At 38.2% G+C, this 21,131-nt stretch overlaps 34 non-coding genes across 34 annotated transcripts; 20 read left to right on the top strand and 14 right to left on the bottom strand.

The window, feature by feature from the left end:
* Nucleotides 1–121: 121 nt before the first annotated feature.
* trnar-ucg (transfer RNA arginine (anticodon UCG)) lies at nt 122–194 on the bottom strand. Its single transcript has one exon. It is a non-coding gene; the product is annotated as a tRNA-Arg (tRNA).
* Nucleotides 195–457: 263 nt separating this feature from the next.
* Nucleotides 458–531, top strand: trnai-aau (transfer RNA isoleucine (anticodon AAU)). Its single transcript has one exon. It is a non-coding gene; the product is annotated as a tRNA-Ile (tRNA).
* Nucleotides 532–953: 422 nt separating this feature from the next.
* Nucleotides 954–1,027, top strand: trnai-aau (transfer RNA isoleucine (anticodon AAU)). Its single transcript has one exon. It is a non-coding gene; the product is annotated as a tRNA-Ile (tRNA).
* An 842-nt stretch (nt 1,028–1,869) lies between these two features.
* trnar-ucg (transfer RNA arginine (anticodon UCG)) lies at nt 1,870–1,942 on the bottom strand. Its single transcript has one exon. It is a non-coding gene; the product is annotated as a tRNA-Arg (tRNA).
* Nucleotides 1,943–2,625: 683 nt separating this feature from the next.
* Nucleotides 2,626–2,698, bottom strand: trnar-ucg (transfer RNA arginine (anticodon UCG)). The gene has a single exon. It is a non-coding gene; the product is annotated as a tRNA-Arg (tRNA).
* A 264-nt stretch (nt 2,699–2,962) lies between these two features.
* trnai-aau (transfer RNA isoleucine (anticodon AAU)) lies at nt 2,963–3,036 on the top strand. Its single transcript has one exon. It is a non-coding gene; the product is annotated as a tRNA-Ile (tRNA).
* A 422-nt stretch (nt 3,037–3,458) lies between these two features.
* On the top strand, nt 3,459–3,532 carry trnai-aau (transfer RNA isoleucine (anticodon AAU)). Its single transcript has one exon. It is a non-coding gene; the product is annotated as a tRNA-Ile (tRNA).
* An 842-nt stretch (nt 3,533–4,374) lies between these two features.
* On the bottom strand, nt 4,375–4,447 carry trnar-ucg (transfer RNA arginine (anticodon UCG)). The gene has a single exon. It is a non-coding gene; the product is annotated as a tRNA-Arg (tRNA).
* Nucleotides 4,448–4,710: 263 nt separating this feature from the next.
* trnai-aau (transfer RNA isoleucine (anticodon AAU)) lies at nt 4,711–4,784 on the top strand. The gene has a single exon. It is a non-coding gene; the product is annotated as a tRNA-Ile (tRNA).
* Nucleotides 4,785–5,626: 842 nt separating this feature from the next.
* Nucleotides 5,627–5,699, bottom strand: trnar-ucg (transfer RNA arginine (anticodon UCG)). Its single transcript has one exon. It is a non-coding gene; the product is annotated as a tRNA-Arg (tRNA).
* A 683-nt stretch (nt 5,700–6,382) lies between these two features.
* Nucleotides 6,383–6,455, bottom strand: trnar-ucg (transfer RNA arginine (anticodon UCG)). Its single transcript has one exon. It is a non-coding gene; the product is annotated as a tRNA-Arg (tRNA).
* A 264-nt stretch (nt 6,456–6,719) lies between these two features.
* Nucleotides 6,720–6,793, top strand: trnai-aau (transfer RNA isoleucine (anticodon AAU)). The gene has a single exon. It is a non-coding gene; the product is annotated as a tRNA-Ile (tRNA).
* Nucleotides 6,794–7,215: 422 nt separating this feature from the next.
* Nucleotides 7,216–7,289, top strand: trnai-aau (transfer RNA isoleucine (anticodon AAU)). Its single transcript has one exon. It is a non-coding gene; the product is annotated as a tRNA-Ile (tRNA).
* Nucleotides 7,290–8,131: 842 nt separating this feature from the next.
* On the bottom strand, nt 8,132–8,204 carry trnar-ucg (transfer RNA arginine (anticodon UCG)). Its single transcript has one exon. It is a non-coding gene; the product is annotated as a tRNA-Arg (tRNA).
* Nucleotides 8,205–8,467: 263 nt separating this feature from the next.
* Nucleotides 8,468–8,541, top strand: trnai-aau (transfer RNA isoleucine (anticodon AAU)). Its single transcript has one exon. It is a non-coding gene; the product is annotated as a tRNA-Ile (tRNA).
* Nucleotides 8,542–9,383: 842 nt separating this feature from the next.
* On the bottom strand, nt 9,384–9,456 carry trnar-ucg (transfer RNA arginine (anticodon UCG)). The gene has a single exon. It is a non-coding gene; the product is annotated as a tRNA-Arg (tRNA).
* Nucleotides 9,457–9,719: 263 nt separating this feature from the next.
* Nucleotides 9,720–9,793, top strand: trnai-aau (transfer RNA isoleucine (anticodon AAU)). The gene has a single exon. It is a non-coding gene; the product is annotated as a tRNA-Ile (tRNA).
* Nucleotides 9,794–10,215: 422 nt separating this feature from the next.
* Nucleotides 10,216–10,289, top strand: trnai-aau (transfer RNA isoleucine (anticodon AAU)). Its single transcript has one exon. It is a non-coding gene; the product is annotated as a tRNA-Ile (tRNA).
* Nucleotides 10,290–10,710: 421 nt separating this feature from the next.
* Nucleotides 10,711–10,784, top strand: trnai-aau (transfer RNA isoleucine (anticodon AAU)). The gene has a single exon. It is a non-coding gene; the product is annotated as a tRNA-Ile (tRNA).
* A 346-nt stretch (nt 10,785–11,130) lies between these two features.
* On the bottom strand, nt 11,131–11,203 carry trnar-ucg (transfer RNA arginine (anticodon UCG)). The gene has a single exon. It is a non-coding gene; the product is annotated as a tRNA-Arg (tRNA).
* A 263-nt stretch (nt 11,204–11,466) lies between these two features.
* On the top strand, nt 11,467–11,540 carry trnai-aau (transfer RNA isoleucine (anticodon AAU)). The gene has a single exon. It is a non-coding gene; the product is annotated as a tRNA-Ile (tRNA).
* Nucleotides 11,541–11,962: 422 nt separating this feature from the next.
* Nucleotides 11,963–12,036, top strand: trnai-aau (transfer RNA isoleucine (anticodon AAU)). The gene has a single exon. It is a non-coding gene; the product is annotated as a tRNA-Ile (tRNA).
* A 421-nt stretch (nt 12,037–12,457) lies between these two features.
* On the top strand, nt 12,458–12,531 carry trnai-aau (transfer RNA isoleucine (anticodon AAU)). The gene has a single exon. It is a non-coding gene; the product is annotated as a tRNA-Ile (tRNA).
* Nucleotides 12,532–12,877: 346 nt separating this feature from the next.
* trnar-ucg (transfer RNA arginine (anticodon UCG)) lies at nt 12,878–12,950 on the bottom strand. The gene has a single exon. It is a non-coding gene; the product is annotated as a tRNA-Arg (tRNA).
* Nucleotides 12,951–13,213: 263 nt separating this feature from the next.
* Nucleotides 13,214–13,287, top strand: trnai-aau (transfer RNA isoleucine (anticodon AAU)). The gene has a single exon. It is a non-coding gene; the product is annotated as a tRNA-Ile (tRNA).
* Nucleotides 13,288–15,121: 1,834 nt separating this feature from the next.
* trnar-ucg (transfer RNA arginine (anticodon UCG)) lies at nt 15,122–15,194 on the bottom strand. Its single transcript has one exon. It is a non-coding gene; the product is annotated as a tRNA-Arg (tRNA).
* Nucleotides 15,195–15,457: 263 nt separating this feature from the next.
* trnai-aau (transfer RNA isoleucine (anticodon AAU)) lies at nt 15,458–15,531 on the top strand. The gene has a single exon. It is a non-coding gene; the product is annotated as a tRNA-Ile (tRNA).
* Nucleotides 15,532–16,373: 842 nt separating this feature from the next.
* Nucleotides 16,374–16,446, bottom strand: trnar-ucg (transfer RNA arginine (anticodon UCG)). Its single transcript has one exon. It is a non-coding gene; the product is annotated as a tRNA-Arg (tRNA).
* A 263-nt stretch (nt 16,447–16,709) lies between these two features.
* On the top strand, nt 16,710–16,783 carry trnai-aau (transfer RNA isoleucine (anticodon AAU)). Its single transcript has one exon. It is a non-coding gene; the product is annotated as a tRNA-Ile (tRNA).
* Nucleotides 16,784–18,617: 1,834 nt separating this feature from the next.
* trnar-ucg (transfer RNA arginine (anticodon UCG)) lies at nt 18,618–18,690 on the bottom strand. Its single transcript has one exon. It is a non-coding gene; the product is annotated as a tRNA-Arg (tRNA).
* Nucleotides 18,691–18,953: 263 nt separating this feature from the next.
* Nucleotides 18,954–19,027, top strand: trnai-aau (transfer RNA isoleucine (anticodon AAU)). Its single transcript has one exon. It is a non-coding gene; the product is annotated as a tRNA-Ile (tRNA).
* Nucleotides 19,028–19,449: 422 nt separating this feature from the next.
* On the top strand, nt 19,450–19,523 carry trnai-aau (transfer RNA isoleucine (anticodon AAU)). The gene has a single exon. It is a non-coding gene; the product is annotated as a tRNA-Ile (tRNA).
* An 841-nt stretch (nt 19,524–20,364) lies between these two features.
* Nucleotides 20,365–20,437, bottom strand: trnar-ucg (transfer RNA arginine (anticodon UCG)). The gene has a single exon. It is a non-coding gene; the product is annotated as a tRNA-Arg (tRNA).
* Nucleotides 20,438–20,700: 263 nt separating this feature from the next.
* On the top strand, nt 20,701–20,774 carry trnai-aau (transfer RNA isoleucine (anticodon AAU)). The gene has a single exon. It is a non-coding gene; the product is annotated as a tRNA-Ile (tRNA).
* Nucleotides 20,775–21,131: the final 357 nt, after the last annotated feature.

Here is a 21,131-nt window from a genome sequence, read left to right as displayed (position 1 = left end):
CTTCATACAGTATGACTTGTTTTGGTGTGAAGGATTTGTCATTGTGTGTAGACCACATATAGCATTTCAGTTTTTTCTTAAGGCACTACACTTTAGATATTTTTGTAAATTGAGGGACTTTCAACCACGAAGGGACTCGAACCCTCAATCTTCTGATTCGAAGTCAGACGCCTTGTCCATTAGGCCACGTGGTCTTAGTTCTCTCATGTAAGGTTGAACTCATCGAGATCCAATCATTTATAAAAGCTTCTCTGAATTAAAATACTTGGCCGAAAGATTGTTCTATGAAATATCTTACTTTATTGAAGTTTTTTTTTTTAACAATGTGTATGTGTACTAAATATCCAAAAAATGCATAATGACTCATTCACCTAATCGTACTGCACTTCTACTGTTGTTTTCCCTGTGCAAAATGATCACTGGAATAAAAAATGGAGTCTATCCTCACTCTATAAATGGCCGGTTAGCTCAGATGGTCAGAGCGTGGTGCTAATAACGCCAAGGTCATGGGTTCAAACCCCATACTGGCCAGTTGTTTGTAACAGATGCAAAGACATTTCACGAAAGCTTCTCTAAATAATGGATGTCAGGAAGATTGCTCACTTGGTGAAATATCCAGCATGGACTGAATTCTGAATGCACCTGTTTGGTGTTCTCTAACTATTATTGCCTGTGTCCTTTCCAAGTTGTGAACAATAACATGATAATTTAAAGCACAAGGGGTCTTGAACCCCTGAGATATGGAATAGAAAAGCAACTTAATACATTAAGATTTGTTTTTGTCTTAGTCAATTGTTGGAGTTTTTTTTTTCATTGTGTGTACACCACATCCAGCATTTCAGTTTTTACTTAAAGCTATATACTGTTGATATTTGTTAGTGCACTTCCACTGTTGTTCACCCTGTGCAGATGAACACTGGAAAATAAATGGAGTTGATCCTCACTATATCCTTGGCTGGTTAGCTCAGATGGTCAGAGCGTGGTGCTAATAACGCCAAGGTCATGGGTTCAAACCCCATACTGGCCAGTTGTTTGTAACAGATGCAAAGCCATTTCACGAAAGCTTCTCTAAATAATGGATGTCAGGAAGATTGCTCACTTGGTGAAATATCCAGCATGGACTGAATTCTGAATGCACCTGTTTGGTGTTCTCTAACTATTATTGCCTGTGTCCTTTCCAAGTTGTGAACAATAACATGATAATTTAAAGCACAAGGGGTCTTGAACCCCTGAGATATGGAATAGAAAAGCAACTTAATACATTAAGATTTGTTTTTGTCTTAGTCAATTGTTGGAGTTTTTTTTTTCATTGTGTGTACACCACATCCAGCATTTCAGTTTTTACTTAAAGCTATATACTGTTGATATTTGTTACTGCACTTCCACTGTTGTTCACCCTGTGCAGATGAACACTGGAAAATAAATGGAGTTGATCCTCACTATATACGTGGCCGGTTAGCTCAGATGGTCAGAGCGTGGTGCTAATAAAGCCAAGGTCATGGGTTCAAGCCCCATACTGGCCAGTTGTTTGTAACAGATGCAAAGCCATTTCACGAAAGCTTCTCTAAATAATGGATGTCAGGAAGATTGCTCACTTGGTGAAATATCCAGCATGGACTGAATTCTAACTGCACCTGTTTCTTCACTAACTATTATTGCCTGTATCCTCTCCAAGTTGTGAACAACAATAATATGATAGTTTAAAGCAAAAGTTGTCTTGAACCCCTGAGATATGGAATAGAAAAGCACTTCATACAGTATGACTTGTTTTGGTGTGAAGGATTTGTCATTGTGTGTAGACCACATATATTATTTCAGTTTTTTCTTAAGGCACTACACTTTAGATATTTTTGTAAATTGAGGGACTTTCAACCACGAAGGGACTCGAACCCTCAATCTTCTGATTCGAAGTCAGACGCCTTGTCCATTAGGCCACGTGGTCTTAGTTCTCTCATGTAAGGTTGAACTCATCGAGATCCAATCATTTATAAAAGCTTCTCTGAATTAAAATACTTGGCCGAAAGATTGTTCTATGAAATATCTTACTTTATTGAAGTTTTTTTTTTTAACAATGTGTATGTGTACTAAATATCCAAAAAACGCATAATGACTCATTCACTTAATCGTACTGCACTTCTACTGTTGTTTTCCCTGTGCAAAATGATCACTGGAATAAAAAATGGAGTCTATCCTCACTCTATATGTGGCCGGTTAGCTCAGATGGTCAGAGCGTAGTGCTAATAACGCCAAGGTCATTGGTTCAAACCCCATACTGGCCATTTTTCTGTAACAGTGGCAATGCCATTTCACAAAAGCTTCTCTGAATTATGGATGTCAGGAAGATTGCTCACTTGGTGAAATATCCAGCATGGACTGAATTTTAACTGCACCTGTTTCTTCACTAACTATTATTGCCTGTATCCTCTCCAAGTTGTGAACAACAATAATATGATAGTTTAAAGCAAAAGGTGTCTTGAACCCCTGAGATATGGAATAGAAAAGCACTTCATACAGTATGACTTGTTTTGGTGTGAAGGATTTGTCATTGTGTGTAGACCACATATAGCATTTCAGTTTTTTCTTAAGGCACTACACTTTAGATATTTTTGTAAATTGAGGGACTTTCAACCACGAAGGGACTCGAACCCTCGATCTTCTGATTCGAAGTCAGACGCCTTGTCCATTAGGCCACGTGGTCTTAGTTCTCTCATGTAAGGTTGAACTCATCGAGATCCAATCATTTATAAAAGCTTCTCTGAATTAAAATACTTGGCCGAAAGATTGTTCTATGAAATATCTTACTTTATTGAAGTTTTTTTTTTTTAACCATGTGTATGTGTACTAAATATCCAAAAAACGCATAGTGACTCATTCACCTAATCGTACTGCACTTCTACTGTTGTTTTCACTGTGCAAAATGATCACTGGAATAAAAAATGGAGTCTATCCTCACTCTATAAATGGCCGGTTAGCTCAGATGGTCAGAGCGTGGTGCTAATAACGCCAAGGTCATGGGTTCAAACCCCATACTGGCCAATTTTCTGTAACAGTGGCAATGCCATTTCACGAAAGCTTCTCTAAATAATGGATGTCAGGAAGATTGCTCACTTGGTGAAATATCCAGCATGGACTGAATTCTGAATGCACCTGTTTGGTGTTCTCTAACTATTATTGCCTGTGTCCTTTCCAAGTTGTGAACAATAACATGATAATTTAAAGCACAAGGGGTCTTGAACCCCTGAGATATGGAATAGAAAAGCAACTTAATACATTAAGATTTGTTTTTGTCTTAGTCAATTGTTGGAGTTTTTTTTTTCATTGTGTGTACACCACATCCAGCATTTCAGTTTTTACTTAAAGCTATATACTGTTGATATTTGTTACTGCACTTCCACTGTTGTTCACCCTGTGCAGATGAACACTGGAAAATAAATGGAGTTGATCCTCACTATATCCTTGGCTGGTTAGCTCAGATGGTCAGAGCGTGGTGCTAATAACGCCAAGGTCATGGGTTCAAACCCCATACTGGCCAGTTGTTTGTAACAGATGCAAAGACATTTCACGAAAGCTTCTCTAAATAATGGATGTCAGGAAGATTGCTCACTTGGTGAAATATCCAGCATGGACTGAATTCTGAATGCACCTGTTTGGTGTTCTCTAACTATTATTGCCTGTGTCCTTTCCAAGTTGTGAACAATAACATGATAATTTAAAGCACAAGGGGTCTTGAACCCCTGAGATATGGAATAGAAAAGCAACTTAATAGATTAAGATTTGTTTTTGTCTTAGTCAGTTGTTGGAGTTTTTTTTTTCATTGTGTGTACACCACATCCAGCATTTCAGTTTTTACTTAAAGCTATATACTGTTGATATTTGTTACTGCACTTCCACTGTTGTTCACCCTGTGCAGATGAACACTGGAAAATAAATGGAGTTGATCCTCACTATATACGTGGCCGGTTAGCTCAGATGGTCAGAGCGTGGTGCTAATAAAGCCAAGGTCATGGGTTCAAGCCCCATACTGGCCAGTTGTTTGTAACAGATGCAAAGCCATTTCACGAAAGCTTCTCTAAATAATGGATGTCAGGAAGATTGCTCACTTGGTGAAATATCCAGCATGGACTGAATTCTAACTGCACCTGTTTCTTCACTAACTATTATTGCCTGTATCCTCTCCAAGTTGTGAACAACAATAATATGATAGTTTAAAGCAAAAGGTGTCTTGAACCCCTGAGATATGGAATAGAAAAGCACTTCATACAGTATGACTTGTTTTGGTGTGAAGGATTTGTCATTGTGTGTAGACCACATATAGCATTTCAGTTTTTTCTTAAGGCACTACACTTTAGATATTTTTGTAAATTGAGGGACTTTCAACCACGAAGGGACTCGAACCCTCAATCTTCTGATTCGAAGTCAGACGCCTTGTCCATTAGGCCACGTGGTCTTAGTTCTCTCATGTAAGGTTGAACTCATCGAGATCCAATCATTTATAAAAGCTTCTCTGAATTAAAATACTTGGCCGAAAGATTGTTCTATGAAATATCTTACTTTATTGAAGTTTTTTTTTTTAACAATGTGTATGTGTACTAAATATCCAAAAAATGCATAATGACTCATTCACCTAATCGTACTGCACTTCTACTGTTGTTTTCCCTGTGCAAAATGATCACTGGAATAAAAAATGGAGTCTATCCTCACTCTATAAATGGCCGGTTAGCTCAGATGGTCAGAGCGTGGTGCTAATAACGCCAAGGTCATGGGTTCAAACCCCATACTGGCCAGTTGTTTGTAACAGATGCAAAGACATTTCACGAAAGCTTCTCTAAATAATGGATGTCAGGAAGATTGCTCACTTGGTGAAATATCCAGCATGGACTGAATTCTGAATGCACCTGTTTGGTGTTCTCTAACTATTATTGCCTGTGTCCTTTCCAAGTTGTGAACAATAACATGATAATTTAAAGCACAAGGGGTCTTGAACCCCTGAGATATGGAATAGAAAAGCAACTTAATAGATTAAGATTTGTTTTTGTCTTAGTCAGTTGTTGGAGTTTTTTTTTTCATTGTGTGTACACCACATCCAGCATTTCAGTTTTTACTTAAAGCTATATACTGTTGATATTTGTTACTGCACTTCCACTGTTGTTCACCCTGTGCAGATGAACACTGGAAAATAAATGGAGTTGATCCTCACTATATACGTGGCCGGTTAGCTCAGATGGTCAGAGCGTGGTGCTAATAAAGCCAAGGTCATGGGTTCAAGCCCCATACTGGCCAGTTGTTTGTAACAGATGCAAAGCCATTTCACGAAAGCTTCTCTAAATAATGGATGTCAGGAAGATTGCTCACTTGGTGAAATATCCAGCATGGACTGAATTCTAACTGCACCTGTTTCTTCACTAACTATTATTGCCTGTATCCTCTCCAAGTTGTGAACAACAATAATATGATAGTTTAAAGCAAAAGGTGTCTTGAACCCCTGAGATATGGAATAGAAAAGCACTTCATACAGTATGACTTGTTTTGGTGTGAAGGATTTGTCATTGTGTGTAGACCACATATAGCATTTCAGTTTTTTCTTAAGGCACTACACTTTAGATATTTTTGTAAATTGAGGGACTTTCAACCACGAAGGGACTCGAACCCTCAATCTTCTGATTCGAAGTCAGACGCCTTGTCCATTAGGCCACGTGGTCTTAGTTCTCTCATGTAAGGTTGAACTCATCGAGATCCAATCATTTATAAAAGCTTCTCTGAATTAAAATACTTGGCCGAAAGATTGTTCTATGAAATATCTTACTTTATTGAAGTTTTTTTTTTTAACAATGTGTATGTGTACTAAATATCCAAAAAACGCATAATGACTCATTCACTTAATCGTACTGCACTTCTACTGTTGTTTTCCCTGTGCAAAATGATCACTGGAATAAAAAATGGAGTCTATCCTCACTCTATATGTGGCCGGTTAGCTCAGATGGTCAGAGCGTAGTGCTAATAACGCCAAGGTCATTGGTTCAAACCCCATACTGGCCATTTTTCTGTAACAGTGGCAATGCCATTTCACAAAAGCTTCTCTGAATTATGGATGTCAGGAAGATTGCTCACTTGGTGAAATATCCAGCATGGACTGAATTTTAACTGCACCTGTTTCTTCACTAACTATTATTGCCTGTATCCTCTCCAAGTTGTGAACAACAATAATATGATAGTTTAAAGCAAAAGGTGTCTTGAACCCCTGAGATATGGAATAGAAAAGCACTTCATACAGTATGACTTGTTTTGGTGTGAAGGATTTGTCATTGTGTGTAGACCACATATAGCATTTCAGTTTTTTCTTAAGGCACTACACTTTAGATATTTTTGTAAATTGAGGGACTTTCAACCACGAAGGGACTCGAACCCTCGATCTTCTGATTCGAAGTCAGACGCCTTGTCCATTAGGCCACGTGGTCTTAGTTCTCTCATGTAAGGTTGAACTCATCGAGATCCAATCATTTATAAAAGCTTCTCTGAATTAAAATACTTGGCCGAAAGATTGTTCTATGAAATATCTTACTTTATTGAAGTTTTTTTTTTTTAACCATGTGTATGTGTACTAAATATCCAAAAAACGCATAGTGACTCATTCACCTAATCGTACTGCACTTCTACTGTTGTTTTCACTGTGCAAAATGATCACTGGAATAAAAAATGGAGTCTATCCTCACTCTATAAATGGCCGGTTAGCTCAGATGGTCAGAGCGTGGTGCTAATAACGCCAAGGTCATGGGTTCAAACCCCATACTGGCCAATTTTCTGTAACAGTGGCAATGCCATTTCACGAAAGCTTCTCTAAATAATGGATGTCAGGAAGATTGCTCACTTGGTGAAATATCCAGCATGGACTGAATTCTGAATGCACCTGTTTGGTGTTCTCTAACTATTATTGCCTGTGTCCTTTCCAAGTTGTGAACAATAACATGATAATTTAAAGCACAAGGGGTCTTGAACCCCTGAGATATGGAATAGAAAAGCAACTTAATACATTAAGATTTGTTTTTGTCTTAGTCAATTGTTGGAGTTTTTTTTTTCATTGTGTGTACACCACATCCAGCATTTCAGTTTTTACTTAAAGCTATATACTGTTGATATTTGTTACTGCACTTCCACTGTTGTTCACCCTGTGCAGATGAACACTGGAAAATAAATGGAGTTGATCCTCACTATATCCTTGGCTGGTTAGCTCAGATGGTCAGAGCGTGGTGCTAATAACGCCAAGGTCATGGGTTCAAACCCCATACTGGCCAGTTGTTTGTAACAGATGCAAAGACATTTCACGAAAGCTTCTCTAAATAATGGATGTCAGGAAGATTGCTCACTTGGTGAAATATCCAGCATGGACTGAATTCTGAATGCACCTGTTTGGTGTTCTCTAACTATTATTGCCTGTGTCCTTTCCAAGTTGTGAACAATAACATGATAATTTAAAGCACAAGGGGTCTTGAACCCCTGAGATATGGAATAGAAAAGCAACTTAATAGATTAAGATTTGTTTTTGTCTTAGTCAGTTGTTGGAGTTTTTTTTTTCATTGTGTGTACACCACATCCAGCATTTCAGTTTTTACTTAAAGCTATATACTGTTGATATTTGTTACTGCACTTCCACTGTTGTTCACCCTGTGCAGATGAACACTGGAAAATAAATGGAGTTGATCCTCACTATATACGTGGCCGATTAGCTCAGATGGTCAGAGCGTGGTGCTAATAAAGCCAAGGTCATGGGTTCAAGCCCCATACTGGCCAGTTGTTTGTAACAGATGCAAAGCCATTTCACGAAAGCTTCTCTAAATAATGGATGTCAGGAAGATTGCTCACTTGGTGAAATATCCAGCATGGACTGAATTCTAACTGCACCTGTTTCTTCACTAACTATTATTGCCTGTATCCTCTCCAAGTTGTGAACAACAATAATATGATAGTTTAAAGCAAAAGGTGTCTTGAACCCCTGAGATATGGAATAGAAAAGCACTTCATACAGTATGACTTGTTTTGGTGTGAAGGATTTGTCATTGTGTGTAGACCACATATAGCATTTCAGTTTTTTCTTAAGGCACTACACTTTAGATATTTTTGTAAATTGAGGGACTTTCAACCACGAAGGGACTCGAACCCTCAATCTTCTGATTCGAAGTCAGACGCCTTGTCCATTAGGCCACGTGGTCTTAGTTCTCTCATGTAAGGTTGAACTCATCGAGATCCAATCATTTATAAAAGCTTCTCTGAATTAAAATACTTGGCCGAAAGATTGTTCTATGAAATATCTTACTTTATTGAAGTTTTTTTTTTTAACAATGTGTATGTGTACTAAATATCCAAAAAATGCATAATGACTCATTCACCTAATCGTACTGCACTTCTACTGTTGTTTTCCCTGTGCAAAATGATCACTGGAATAAAAAATGGAGTCTATCCTCACTCTATAAATGGCCGGTTAGCTCAGATGGTCAGAGCGTGGTGCTAATAACGCCAAGGTCATGGGTTCAAACCCCATACTGGCCAGTTGTTTGTAACAGATGCAAAGACATTTCACGAAAGCTTCTCTAAATAATGGATGTCAGGAAGATTGCTCACTTGGTGAAATATCCAGCATGGACTGAATTCTGAATGCACCTGTTTGGTGTTCTCTAACTATTATTGCCTGTGTCCTTTCCAAGTTGTGAACAATAACATGATAATTTAAAGCACAAGGGGTCTTGAACCCCTGAGATATGGAATAGAAAAGCAACTTAATAGATTAAGATTTGTTTTTGTCTTAGTCAGTTGTTGGAGTTTTTTTTTTCATTGTGTGTACACCACATCCAGCATTTCAGTTTTTACTTAAAGCTATATACTGTTGATATTTGTTACTGCACTTCCACTGTTGTTCACCTTGTGCAGATGAACACTGGAAAATAAATGGAGTTGATCCTCACTATATACGTGGCCGGTTAGCTCAGATGGTCAGAGCGTGGTGCTAATAAAGCCAAGGTCATGGGTTCAAGCCCCATACTGGCCAGTTGTTTGTAACAGATGCAAAGCCATTTCACGAAAGCTTCTCTAAATAATGGATGTCAGGAAGATTGCTCACTTGGTGAAATATCCAGCATGGACTGAATTCTAACTGCACCTGTTTCTTCACTAACTATTATTGCCTGTATCCTCTCCAAGTTGTGAACAACAATAATATGATAGTTTAAAGCAAAAGGTGTCTTGAACCCCTGAGATATGGAATAGAAAAGCACTTCATACAGTATGACTTGTTTTGGTGTGAAGGATTTGTCATTGTGTGTAGACCACATATAGCATTTCAGTTTTTTCTTAAGGCACTACACTTTAGATATTTTTGTAAATTGAGGGACTTTCAACCACGAAGGGACTCGAACCCTCAATCTTCTGATTCGAAGTCAGACGCCTTGTCCATTAGGCCACGTGGTCTTAGTTCTCTCATGTAAGGTTGAACTCATCGAGATCCAATCATTTATAAAAGCTTCTCTGAATTAAAATACTTGGCCGAAAGATTGTTCTATGAAATATCTTACTTTATTGAAGTTTTTTTTTTTAACAATGTGTATGTGTACTAAATATCCAAAAAACGCATAATGACTCATTCACTTAATCGTACTGCACTTCTACTGTTGTTTTCCCTGTGCAAAATGATCACTGGAATAAAAAATGGAGTCTATCCTCACTCTATATGTGGCCGGTTAGCTCAGATGGTCAGAGCGTGGTGCTAATAACGCCAAGGTCATGGGTTCAAGCCCCATACTGGCCAGTTGTTTGTAACAGATGCAAAGCCATTTCACGAAAGCTTCTCTAAATAATGGATGTCAGGAAGATTGCTCACTTGGTGAAATATCCAGCATGGACTGAATTCTGAATGCACCTGTTTGGTGTTCTCTAACTATTATTGCCTGTGTCCTTTCCAAGTTGTGAACAATAACATGATAATTTAAAGCACAAGGGGTCTTGAACCCCTGAGATATGGAATAGAAAAGCAACTTAATACATTAAGATTTGTTTTTGTCTTAGTCAATTGTTGGAGTTTTTTTTTTCATTGTGTGTACACCACATCCAGCATTTCAGTTTTTACTTAAAGCTATATACTGTTGATATTTGTTACTGCACTTCCACTGTTGTTCACCCTGTGCAGATGAACACTGGAAAATAAATGGAGTTGATCCTCACTATATACGTGGCTGGTTAGCTCAGATGGTCAGAGCGTGGTGCTAATAACGCCAAGGTCATGGGTTCAAACCCCATACTGGCCATTTTTCTGTAACAGTGGCAATTCCATTTCACAAAGCTTCCCTGAATTATGGATGTCAGGAAGATTGCTCACTTGGTGAAATATCCAGCATGGACTGAATTATAAATGCACCTGTTTGGTGTTCTCTAACTATTATTGCCTGTGTCCTTTCCAAGTTGTGAACAATAACATGATAATTTAAAGCACAAGGGGTCTTGAACCCCTGAGATATGGAATAGAAAAGCAACTTAATACATTAAGATTTGTTTTTGTCTTAGTCAATTGTTGGAGTTTTTTTTTTCATTGTGTGTACACCACATCCAGCATTTCAGTTTTTACTTAAAGCTATATACTGTTGATATTTGTTACTGCACTTCCACTGTTGTTCACCCTGTGCAGATGAACACTGGAAAATAAATGGAGTTGATCCTCACTATATACGTGGCCTGTTAGCTCAGATGGTCAGAGCGTGGTGCTAATAACGCCAAGGTCATGGGTTCAAGCCCCATACTGGCCAGTTGTTTGTAACAGATGCAAAGCCATTTCACGAAAGCTTCTCTAAATAATGGATGTCAGGAAGATTGCTCACTTGGTGAAATATCCAGCATGGACTGAATTCTAACTGCACCTGTTTCTTCACTAACTATTATTGCCTGTATCCTCTCCAAGTTGTGAACAACAATAATATGATAGTTTAAAGCAAAAGTTGTCTTGAACCCCTGAGATATGGAATAGAAAAGCACTTCATACAGTATGACTTGTTTTGGTGTGAAGGATTTGTCATTGTGTGTAGACCACATATAGCATTTCAGTTTTTTCTTAAGGCACTACACTTTAGATATTTTTGTAAATTGAGGGACTTTCAACCACGAAGGGACTCGAACCCTCAATCTTCTGATTCGAAGTCAGACGCCTTGTCCATTAGGCCACGTGGTCTTAGTTCTCTCATGTAAGGTTGAACTCATCGAGATCCAATCATTTATAAAAGCTTCTCTGAATTAAAATACTTGGCCGAAAGATTGTTCTATGAAATATCTTACTTTATTGAAGTTTTTTTTTTTAACAATGTGTATGTGTACTAAATATCCAAAAAACGCATAATGACTCATTCACTTAATCGTACTGCACTTCTACTGTTGTTTTCCCTGTGCAAAATGATCACTGGAATAAAAAATGGAGTCTATCCTCACTCTATATGTGGCCGGTTAGCTCAGATGGTCAGAGCGTGGTGCTAATAACGCCAAGGTCATGGGTTCAAGCCCCATACTGGCCAGTTGTTTGTAACAGATGCAAAGCCATTTCACGAAAGCTTCTCTAAATAATGGATGTCAGGAAGATTGCTCACTTGGTGAAATATCCAGCATGGACTGAATTCTGAATGCACCTGTTTGGTGTTCTCTAACTATTATTGCCTGTGTCCTTTCCAAGTTGTGAACAATAACATGATAATTTAAAGCACAAGGGGTCTTGAACCCCTGAGATATGGAATAGAAAAGCAACTTAATACATTAAGATTTGTTTTTGTCTTAGTCAATTGTTGGAGTTTTTTTTTTCATTGTGTGTACACCACATCCAGCATTTCAGTTTTTACTTAAAGCTATATACTGTTGATATTTGTTACTGCACTTCCACTGTTGTTCACCCTGTGCAGATGAACACTGGAAAATAAATGGAGTTGATCCTCACTATATACGTGGCTGGTTAGCTCAGATGGTCAGAGCGTGGTGCTAATAACGCCAAGGTCATGGGTTCAAACCCCATACTGGCCATTTTTCTGTAACAGTGGCAATTCCATTTCACAAAGCTTCCCTGAATTATGGATGTCAGGAAGATTGCTCACTTGGTGAAATATCCAGCATGGACTGAATTATAAATGCACCTGTTTGGTGTTCTCTAACTATTATTGCCTGTGTCCTTTCCAAGTTGTGAACAATAACATGATAATTTAAAGCACAAGGGGTCTTGAACCCCTGAGATATGGAATAGAAAAGCAACTTAATACATTAAGATTTGTTTTTGTCTTAGTCAATTGTTGGAGTTTTTTTTTTCATTGTGTGTACACCACATCCAGCATTTCAGTTTTTACTTAAAGCTATATACTGTTGATATTTGTTACTGCACTTCCACTGTTGTTCACCCTGTGCAGATGAACACTGGAAAATAAATGGAGTTGATCCTCACTATATACGTGGCCTGTTAGCTCAGATGGTCAGAGCGTTGTGCTAATAACGCGAAGGTCATGGGTTCAAGCCCCATACTGGCCAGTTGTTTGTAACAGATGCAAAGCCATTTCACGAAAGCTTCTCTAAATAATGGATGTCAGGAAGATTGCTCACTTGGTGAAATATCCAGCATGGACTGAATTCTAACTGCACCTGTTTCTTCACTAACTATTATTGCCTGTATCCTCTCCAAGTTGTGAACAACAATAATATGATAGTTTAAAGCAAAAGGTGTCTTGAACCCCTGAGATATGGAATAGAAAAGCACTTCATACAGTATGACTTGTTTTGGTGTGAAGGATTTGTCATTGTGTGTAGACCACATATAGCATTTCAGTTTTTTCTTAAGGCACTACACTTTAGATATTTTTGTAAATTGAGGGACTTTCAACCACGAAGGGACTCGAACCCTCAATCTTCTGATTCGAAGTCAGACGCCTTGTCCATTAGGCCACGTGGTCTTAGTTCTCTCATGTAAGGTTGAACTCATCGAGATCCAATCATTTATAAAAGCTTCTCTGAATTAAAATACTTGGCCGAAAGATTGTTCTATGAAATATCTTACTTTATTGAAGTTTTTTTTTTTAACAATGTGTATGTGTACTAAATATCCAAAAAACGCATAATGACTCATTCACCTAATCGTACTGCACTTCTACTGTTGTTTTCCCTGTGCAAAATGATCACTGGAATAAAAAATGGAGTCTATCCTCACTCTATAAATGGCCGGTTAGCTCAGATGGTCAGAGCGTGGTGCTAATAACGCCAAGGTCATGGGTTCAAGCCCCATACTGGCCAGTTGTTTGTAACAGATGCAAAGCCATTTCACGAAAGCTTCTCTAAATAATGGATGTCAGGAAGATTGCTCACTTGGTGAAATATCCAGCATGGACTGAATTCTGAATGCACCTGTTTGGTGTTCTCTAACTATTATTGCCTGTGTCCTTTCTAAGTTGTGAACAATAACATGATAATTTAAAGCACAAGGGGTCTTGAACCCCTGAGATATGGAATAGAAAAGCAACTTAATACATTAAGATTTGTTTTTGTCTTAGTCAATTGTTGGAGTTTTTTTTTTCATTGTGTGTTCACCACATCCAGCATTTCAGTTTTTACCTAAAGCTATATACTGTTGATATTTGTTACTGCACTTCCACTGTTGTTCACCCTGTGCAGATGAACACTGGAAAATAAATGGAGTTGATCCTCACTATATATGTGGCCGGTTAGCTCAGATGGTCAGAGAGTGGTGCTAATAACGCCAAGGTCATGGGTTCAAACCCCATACTGGCCAGTTGTTTGTAACAGATGCAAAGCCATTTCACGAAAGCTTCTCTAAATAATGGATGTCAGGAAGATTGCTCACTTGGTGAAATATCCAGCATGGACTGAATTCTGAATGCACCTGTTTGGTGTTCTCTAACTATTATTGCCTGTGTCCTTTCCAAGTTGTGAACAATAACATGATAATTTAAAGCACAAGGGGTCTTGAACCCCTGAGATATGGAATAGAAAAGCAACTTAATACATTAAGATTTGTTTTTGTCTTAGTCAATTGTTGGAGTTTTTTTTTTCATTGTGTGTACACCACATCCAGCATTTCAGTTTTTACTTAAAGCTATATACTGTTGATATTTGTTACTGCACTTCCACTGTTGTTCACCCTGTGCAGATGAACACTGGAAAATAAATGGAGTTGATCCTCACTATATACGTGGCTGGATAGCTCAGATGGTCAGAGCGTGGTGCTAATAACGCCAAGGTCATGGGTTCAAACCCCATACTGGCCATTTTTCTGTAACAGTGGCAATGCCATTTCACAAAAGCTTCCCTGAATTATGGATGTCAGGAAGATTGCTCACTTGGTGAAATATCCAGCATGGACTGAATTATAAATGCACCTGTTTGGTGTCCTCTAACTATTATTGCCTGTGTCCTTTCCAAGTTGTGAACAATAACATGATAATTTAAAGCACAAGGGGTCTTGAACCCCTGAGATATGGAATAGAAAAGCAACTTAATACATTAAGATTTGTTTTTGTCTTAGTCAATTGTTGGAGTTTTTTTTTTCATTGTGTGTACACCACATCCAGCATTTCAGTTTTTACTTAAAGCTATATACTGTTGATATTTGTTACTGCACTTCCACTGTTGTTCACCCTGTGCAGATGAACACTGGAAAATAAATGGAGTTGATCCTCACTATATACGTGGCCGGTTAGCTCAGATGGTCAGAGCGTGGTGCTAATAAAGCCAAGGTCATGGGTTCAAGCCCCATACTGGCCAGTTGTTTGTAACAGATGCAAAGCCATTTCACGAAAGCTTCTCTAAATAATGGATGTCAGGAAGATTGCTCACTTGGTGAAATATCCAGCATGGACTGAATTCTAACTGCACCTGTTTCTTCACTAACTATTATTGCCTGTATCCTCTCCAAGTTGTGAACAACAATAATATGATAGTTTAAAGCAAAAGTTGTCTTGAACCCCTGAGATATGGAATAGAAAAGCACTTCATACAGTATGACTTGTTTTGGTGTGAAGGATTTGTCATTGTGTGTAGACCACATATAGCATTTCAGTTTTTTCTTAAGGCACTACACTTTAGATATTTTTGTAAATTGAGGGACTTTCAACCACGAAGGGACTCGAACCCTCAATCTTCTGATTCGAAGTCAGACGCCTTGTCCATTAGGCCACGTGGTCTTAGTTCTCTCATGTAAGGTTGAACTCATCGAGATCCAATCATTTATAAAAGCTTCTCTGAATTAAAATACTTGGCCGAAAGATTGTTCTATGAAATATCTTACTTTATTGAAGTTTTTTTTTTTAACAATGTGTATGTGTACTAAATATCCAAAAAACGCATAATGACTCATTCACTTAATCGTACTGCACTTCTACTGTTGTTTTCCCTGTGCAAAATGATCACTGGAATAAAAAATGGAGTCTATCCTCACTCTATATGTGGCCGGTTAGCTCAGATGGTCAGAGCGTGGTGCTAATAACGCCAAGGTCATGGGTTCAAGCCCCATACTGGCCAGTTGTTTGTAACAGATGCAAAGCCATTTCACGAAAGCTTCTCTAAATAATGGATGTCAGGAAGATTGCTCACTTGGTGAAATATCCAGCATGGACTGAATTCTGAATGCACCTGTTTGGTGTTCTCTAACTATTATTGCCTGTGTCCTTTCTAAGTTGTGAACAATAACATGATAATTTAAAGCACAAGGGGTCTTGAACCCCTGAGATATGGAATAGAAAAGCAACTTAATACATTAAGATTTGTTTTTGTCTTAGTCAATTGTTGGAGTTTTTTTTTTCATTGTGTGTTCACCACATCCAGCATTTCAGTTTTTACTTAAAGCTATATACTGTTGATATTTGTTACTGCACTTCCACTGTTGTTCACCCTGTGCAGATGAACACTGGAAAATAAATGGAGTTGATCCTCACTATATACGTGGCCGGTTAGCTCAGATGGTCAGAGCGTGGTGCTAATAAAGCCAAGGTCATGGGTTCAAGCCCCATACTGGCCAGTTGTTTGTAACAGATGCAAAGCCATTTCACGAAAGCTTCTCTAAATAATGGATGTCAGGAAGATTGCTCACTTGGTGAAATATCCAGCATGGACTGAATTCTAACTGCACCTGTTTCTTCACTAACTATTATTGCCTGTATCCTCTCCAAGTTGTGAACAACAATAATATGATAGTTTAAAGCAAAAGTTGTCTTGAACCCCTGAGATATGGAATAGAAAAGCACTTCATACAGTATGACTTGTTTTGGTGTGAAGGATTTGTCATTGTGTGTAGACCACATATAGCATTTCAGTTTTTTCTTAAGGCACTACACTTTAGATATTTTTGTAAATTGAGGGACTTTCAACCACGAAGGGACTCGAACCCTCAATCTTCTGATTCGAAGTCAGACGCCTTGTCCATTAGGCCACGTGGTCTTAGTTCTCTCATGTAAGGTTGAACTCATCGAGATCCAATCATTTATAAAAGCTTCTCTGAATTAAAATACTTGGCCGAAAGATTGTTCTATGAAATATCTTACTTTATTGAAGTTTTTTTTTTTAACAATGTGTATGTGTACTAAATATCCAAAAAACGCATAATGACTCATTCACTTAATCGTACTGCACTTCTACTGTTGTTTTCCCTGTGCAAAATGATCACTGGAATAAAAAATGGAGTCTATCCTCACTCTATATGTGGCCGGTTAGCTCAGATGGTCAGAGCGTGGTGCTAATAACGCCAAGGTCATGGGTTCAAGCCCCATACTGGCCAGTTGTTTGTAACAGATGCAAAGCCATTTCACGAAAGCTTCTCTAAATAATGGATGTCAGGAAGATTGCTCACTTGGTGAAATATCCAGCATGGACTGAATTCTGAATGCACCTGTTTGGTGTTCTCTAACTATTATTGCCTGTGTCCTTTCTAAGTTGTGAACAATAACATGATAATTTAAAGCACAAGGGGTCTTGAACCCCTGAGATATGGAATAGAAAAGCAACTTAATACATTAAGATTTGTTTTTGTCTTAGTCAATTGTTGGAGTTTTTTTTTTCATTGTGTGTTCACCACATCCAGCATTTCAGTTTTTACTTAAAGCTATATACTGTTGATATTTGTTACTGCACTTCCACTGTTGTTCACCCTGTGCAGATGAACACTGGAAAATAAATGGAGTTGATCCTCACTATATATGTGGCCGGTTAGCTCAGATGGTCAGAGAGTGGTGCTAATAACGCCAAGGTCATGGGTTCAAGCCCCATACTGGCCAGTTGTTTGTAACAGATGCAAAGCCATTTCACGAAAGCTTCTCTAAATAATGGATGTCAGGAAGATTGCTCACTTGGTGAAATATCCAGCATGGACTGAATTCTGAATGCACCTGTTTGGTGTTCTCTAACTATTATTGCCTGTGTCCTTTCCAAGTTGTGAACAATAACATGATAATTTAAAGCACAAGGGGTCTTGAACCCCTGAGATATGGAATAGAAAAGCAACTTAATACATTAAGATTTGTTTTTGTCTTAGTCAATTGTTGGAGTTTTTTTTTTCATTGTGTGTACACCACATCCAGCATTTCAGTTTTTACTTAAAGCTATATACTGTTGATATTTGTTACTGCACTTCCACTGTTGTTCACCCTGTGCAGATGAACACTGGAAAATAAATGGAGTTGATCCTCACTATATACGTGGCTGGATAGCTCAGATGGTCAGAGCGTGGTGCTAATAACGCCAAGGTCATGGGTTCAAACCCCATACTGGCCATTTTTCTGTAACAGTGGCAATGCCATTTCACAAAAGCTTCCCTGAATTATGGATGTCAGGAAGATTGCTCACTTGGTGAAATATCCAGCATTGACTGAATTATAAATGCACCTGTTTGGTGTCCTCTAACTATTATTGCCTGTGTCCTTTCCAAGTTGTGAACAATAACATGATAATTTAAAGCACAAGGGGTCTTGAACCCCTGAGATATGGAATAGAAAAGCAACTTAATACATTAAGATTTGTTTTTGTCTTAGTCAATTGTTGGAGTTTTTTTTTTCATTGTGTGTACACCACATCCAGCATTTCAGTTTTTACTTAAAGCTATATACTGTTGATATTTGTTACTGCACTTCCACTGTTGTTCACCCTGTGCAGATGAACACTGGAAAATAAATGGAGTTGATCCTCACTATATACGTGGCCGGTTAGCTCAGATGGTCAGAGCGTGGTGCTAATAAAGCCAAGGTCATGGGTTCAAGCCCCATACTGGCCAGTTGTTTGTAACAGATGCAAAGCCATTTCACGAAAGCTTCTCTAAATAATGGATGTCAGGAAGATTGCTCACTTGGTGAAATATCCAGCATGGACTGAATTCTAACTGCACCTGTTTCTTCACTAACTATTATTGCCTGTATCCTCTCCAAGTTGTGAACAACAATAATATGATAGTTTAAAGCAAAAGTTGTCTTGAACCCCTGAGATATGGAATAGAAAAGCACTTCATACAGTATGACTTGTTTTGGTGTGAAGGATTTGTCATTGTGTGTAGACCACATATAGCATTTCAGTTTTTTCTTAAGGCACTACACTTTAGATATTTTTGTAAATTGAGGGACTTTCAACCACGAAGGGACTCGAACCCTCAATCTTCTGATTCGAAGTCAGACGCCTTGTCCATTAGGCCACGTGGTCTTAGTTCTCTCATGTAAGGTTGAACTCATCGAGATCCAATCATTTATAAAAGCTTCTCTGAATTAAAATACTTGGCCGAAAGATTGTTCTATGAAATATCTTACTTTATTGAAGTTTTTTTTTTTAACAATGTGTATGTGTACTAAATATCCAAAAAACGCATAATGACTCATTCACCTAATCGTACTGCACTTCTACTGTTGTTTTCCCTGTGCAAAATGATCACTGGAATAAAAAATGGAGTCTATCCTCACTCTATATGTGGCCGGTTAGCTCAGATGGTCAGAGCGTGGTGCTAATAACGCCAAGGTCATGGGTTCAAGCCCCATACTGGCCAGTTGTTTGTAACAGATGCAAAGCCATTTCACGAAAGCTTCTCTAAATAATGGATGTCAGGAAGATTGCTCACTTGGTGAAATATCCAGCATGGACTGAATTCTGAATGCACCTGTTTGGTGTTCTCTAACTATTATTGCCTGTGTCCTTTCCAAGTTGTGAACAATAACATGATAATTTAAAGCACAAGGGGTCTTGAACCCCTGAGATATGGAATAGAAAAGCAACTTAATACATTAAGATTTGTTTTTGTCTTAGTCAATTGTTGGAGTTTTTTTTTTCATTGTGTGTACACCACATCCAGCATTTCAGTTTTTACTTAAAGCTATATACTGTTGATATTTGTTACTGCACTTCCACTGTTGTTCACCCTGTGCAGATGAACACTGGAAAATAAATGGAGTTGATCCTCACTATATACGTGGCTGGTTAGCTCAGATGGTCAGAGCGTGGTGCTAATAACGCCAAGGTCATGGGTTCAAACCCCATACTGGCCATTTTTCTGTAACAGTGGCAATGCCATTTCACAAAGCTTCCCTGAATTATGGATGTCAGGAAGATTGCTCACTTGGTGAAATATCCAGCATGGACTGAATTATAAATGCACCTGTTTGGTGTTCTCTAACTATTATTGCCTGTGTCCTTTCCAAGTTGTGAACAATAACATGATAATTTAAAGCACAAGGGGTCTTGAACCCCTGAGATATGGAATAGAAAAGCAACTTAATACATTAAGATTTGTTTTTGTCTTAGTCAATTGTTGGAGTTTTTTTTTTCATTGTGTGTACACCACATCCAGCATTTCAGTTTTTACTTAAAGCTATATACTGTTGATATTTGTTACTGCACTTCCACTGTTGTTCACCCTGTGCAGATGAACACTGGAAAATAAATGGAGTTGATCCTCACTATATACGTGGCCTGTTAGCTCAGATGGTCAGAGCGTGGTGCTAATAACGCGAAGGTCATGGGTTCAAGCCCCATACTGGCCAGTTGTTTGTAACAGATGCAAAGCCATTTCACGAAAGCTTCTCTAAATAATGGATGTCAGGAAGATTGCTCACTTGGTGAAATATCCAGCATGGACTGAATTCTAACTGCACCTGTTTCTTCACTAACTATTATTGCCTGTATCCTCTCCAAGTTGTGAACAACAATAATATGATAGTTTAAAGCAAAAGGTGTCTTGAACCCCTGAGATATGGAATAGAAAAGCACTTCATACAGTATGACTTGTTTTGGTGTGAAGGATTTGTCATTGTGTGTAGACCACATATAGCATTTCAGTTTTTTCTTAAGGCACTACACTTTAGATATTTTTGTAAATTGAGGGACTTTCAACCACGAAGGGACTCGAACCCTCAATCTTCTGATTCGAAGTCAGACGCCTTGTCCATTAGGCCACGTGGTCTTAGTTCTCTCATGTAAGGTTGAACTCATCGAGATCCAATCATTTATAAAAGCTTCTCTGAATTAAAATACTTGGCCGAAAGATTGTTCTATGAAATATCTTACTTTATTGAAGTTTTTTTTTTTAACAATGTGTATGTGTACTAAATATCCAAAAAACGCATAATGACTCATTCACCTAATCGTACTGCACTTCTACTGTTGTTTTCCCTGTGCAAAATGATCACTGAAATAAAAAATGGAGTCTATCCTCACTCTATAAATGGCCGGTTAGCTCAGATGGTCAGAGCGTGGTGCTAATAACGCCAAGGTCATGGGTTCAAGCCCCATACTGGCCAGTTGTTTGTAACAGATGCAAAGCCATTTCACGAAAGCTTCTCTAAATAATGGATGTCAGGAAGATTGCTCACTTGGTGAAATATCCAGCATGGACTGAATTCTGAATGCACCTGTTTGGTGTTCTCTAACTATTATTGCCTGTGTCCTTTCTAAGTTGTGAACAATAACATGATAATTTAAAGCACAAGGGGTCTTGAACCCCTGAGATATGGAATAGAAAAGCAACTTAATACATTAAGATTTGTTTTTGTCTTAGTCAATTGTTGGAGTTTTTTTTTTCATTGTGTGTTCACCACATCCAGCATTTCAGTTTTTACTTAAAGCTATATACTGTTGATATTTGTTACTGCACTTCC

Source organism: Pleuronectes platessa, chromosome 4, assembly GCF_947347685.1.
Source record: "Pleuronectes platessa chromosome 4, fPlePla1.1, whole genome shotgun sequence".
Classification (NCBI taxonomy): domain Eukaryota; kingdom Metazoa; phylum Chordata; class Actinopteri; order Pleuronectiformes; family Pleuronectidae; genus Pleuronectes; species Pleuronectes platessa.
This window is presented reverse-complemented; position numbering and strand designations above follow the sequence as displayed.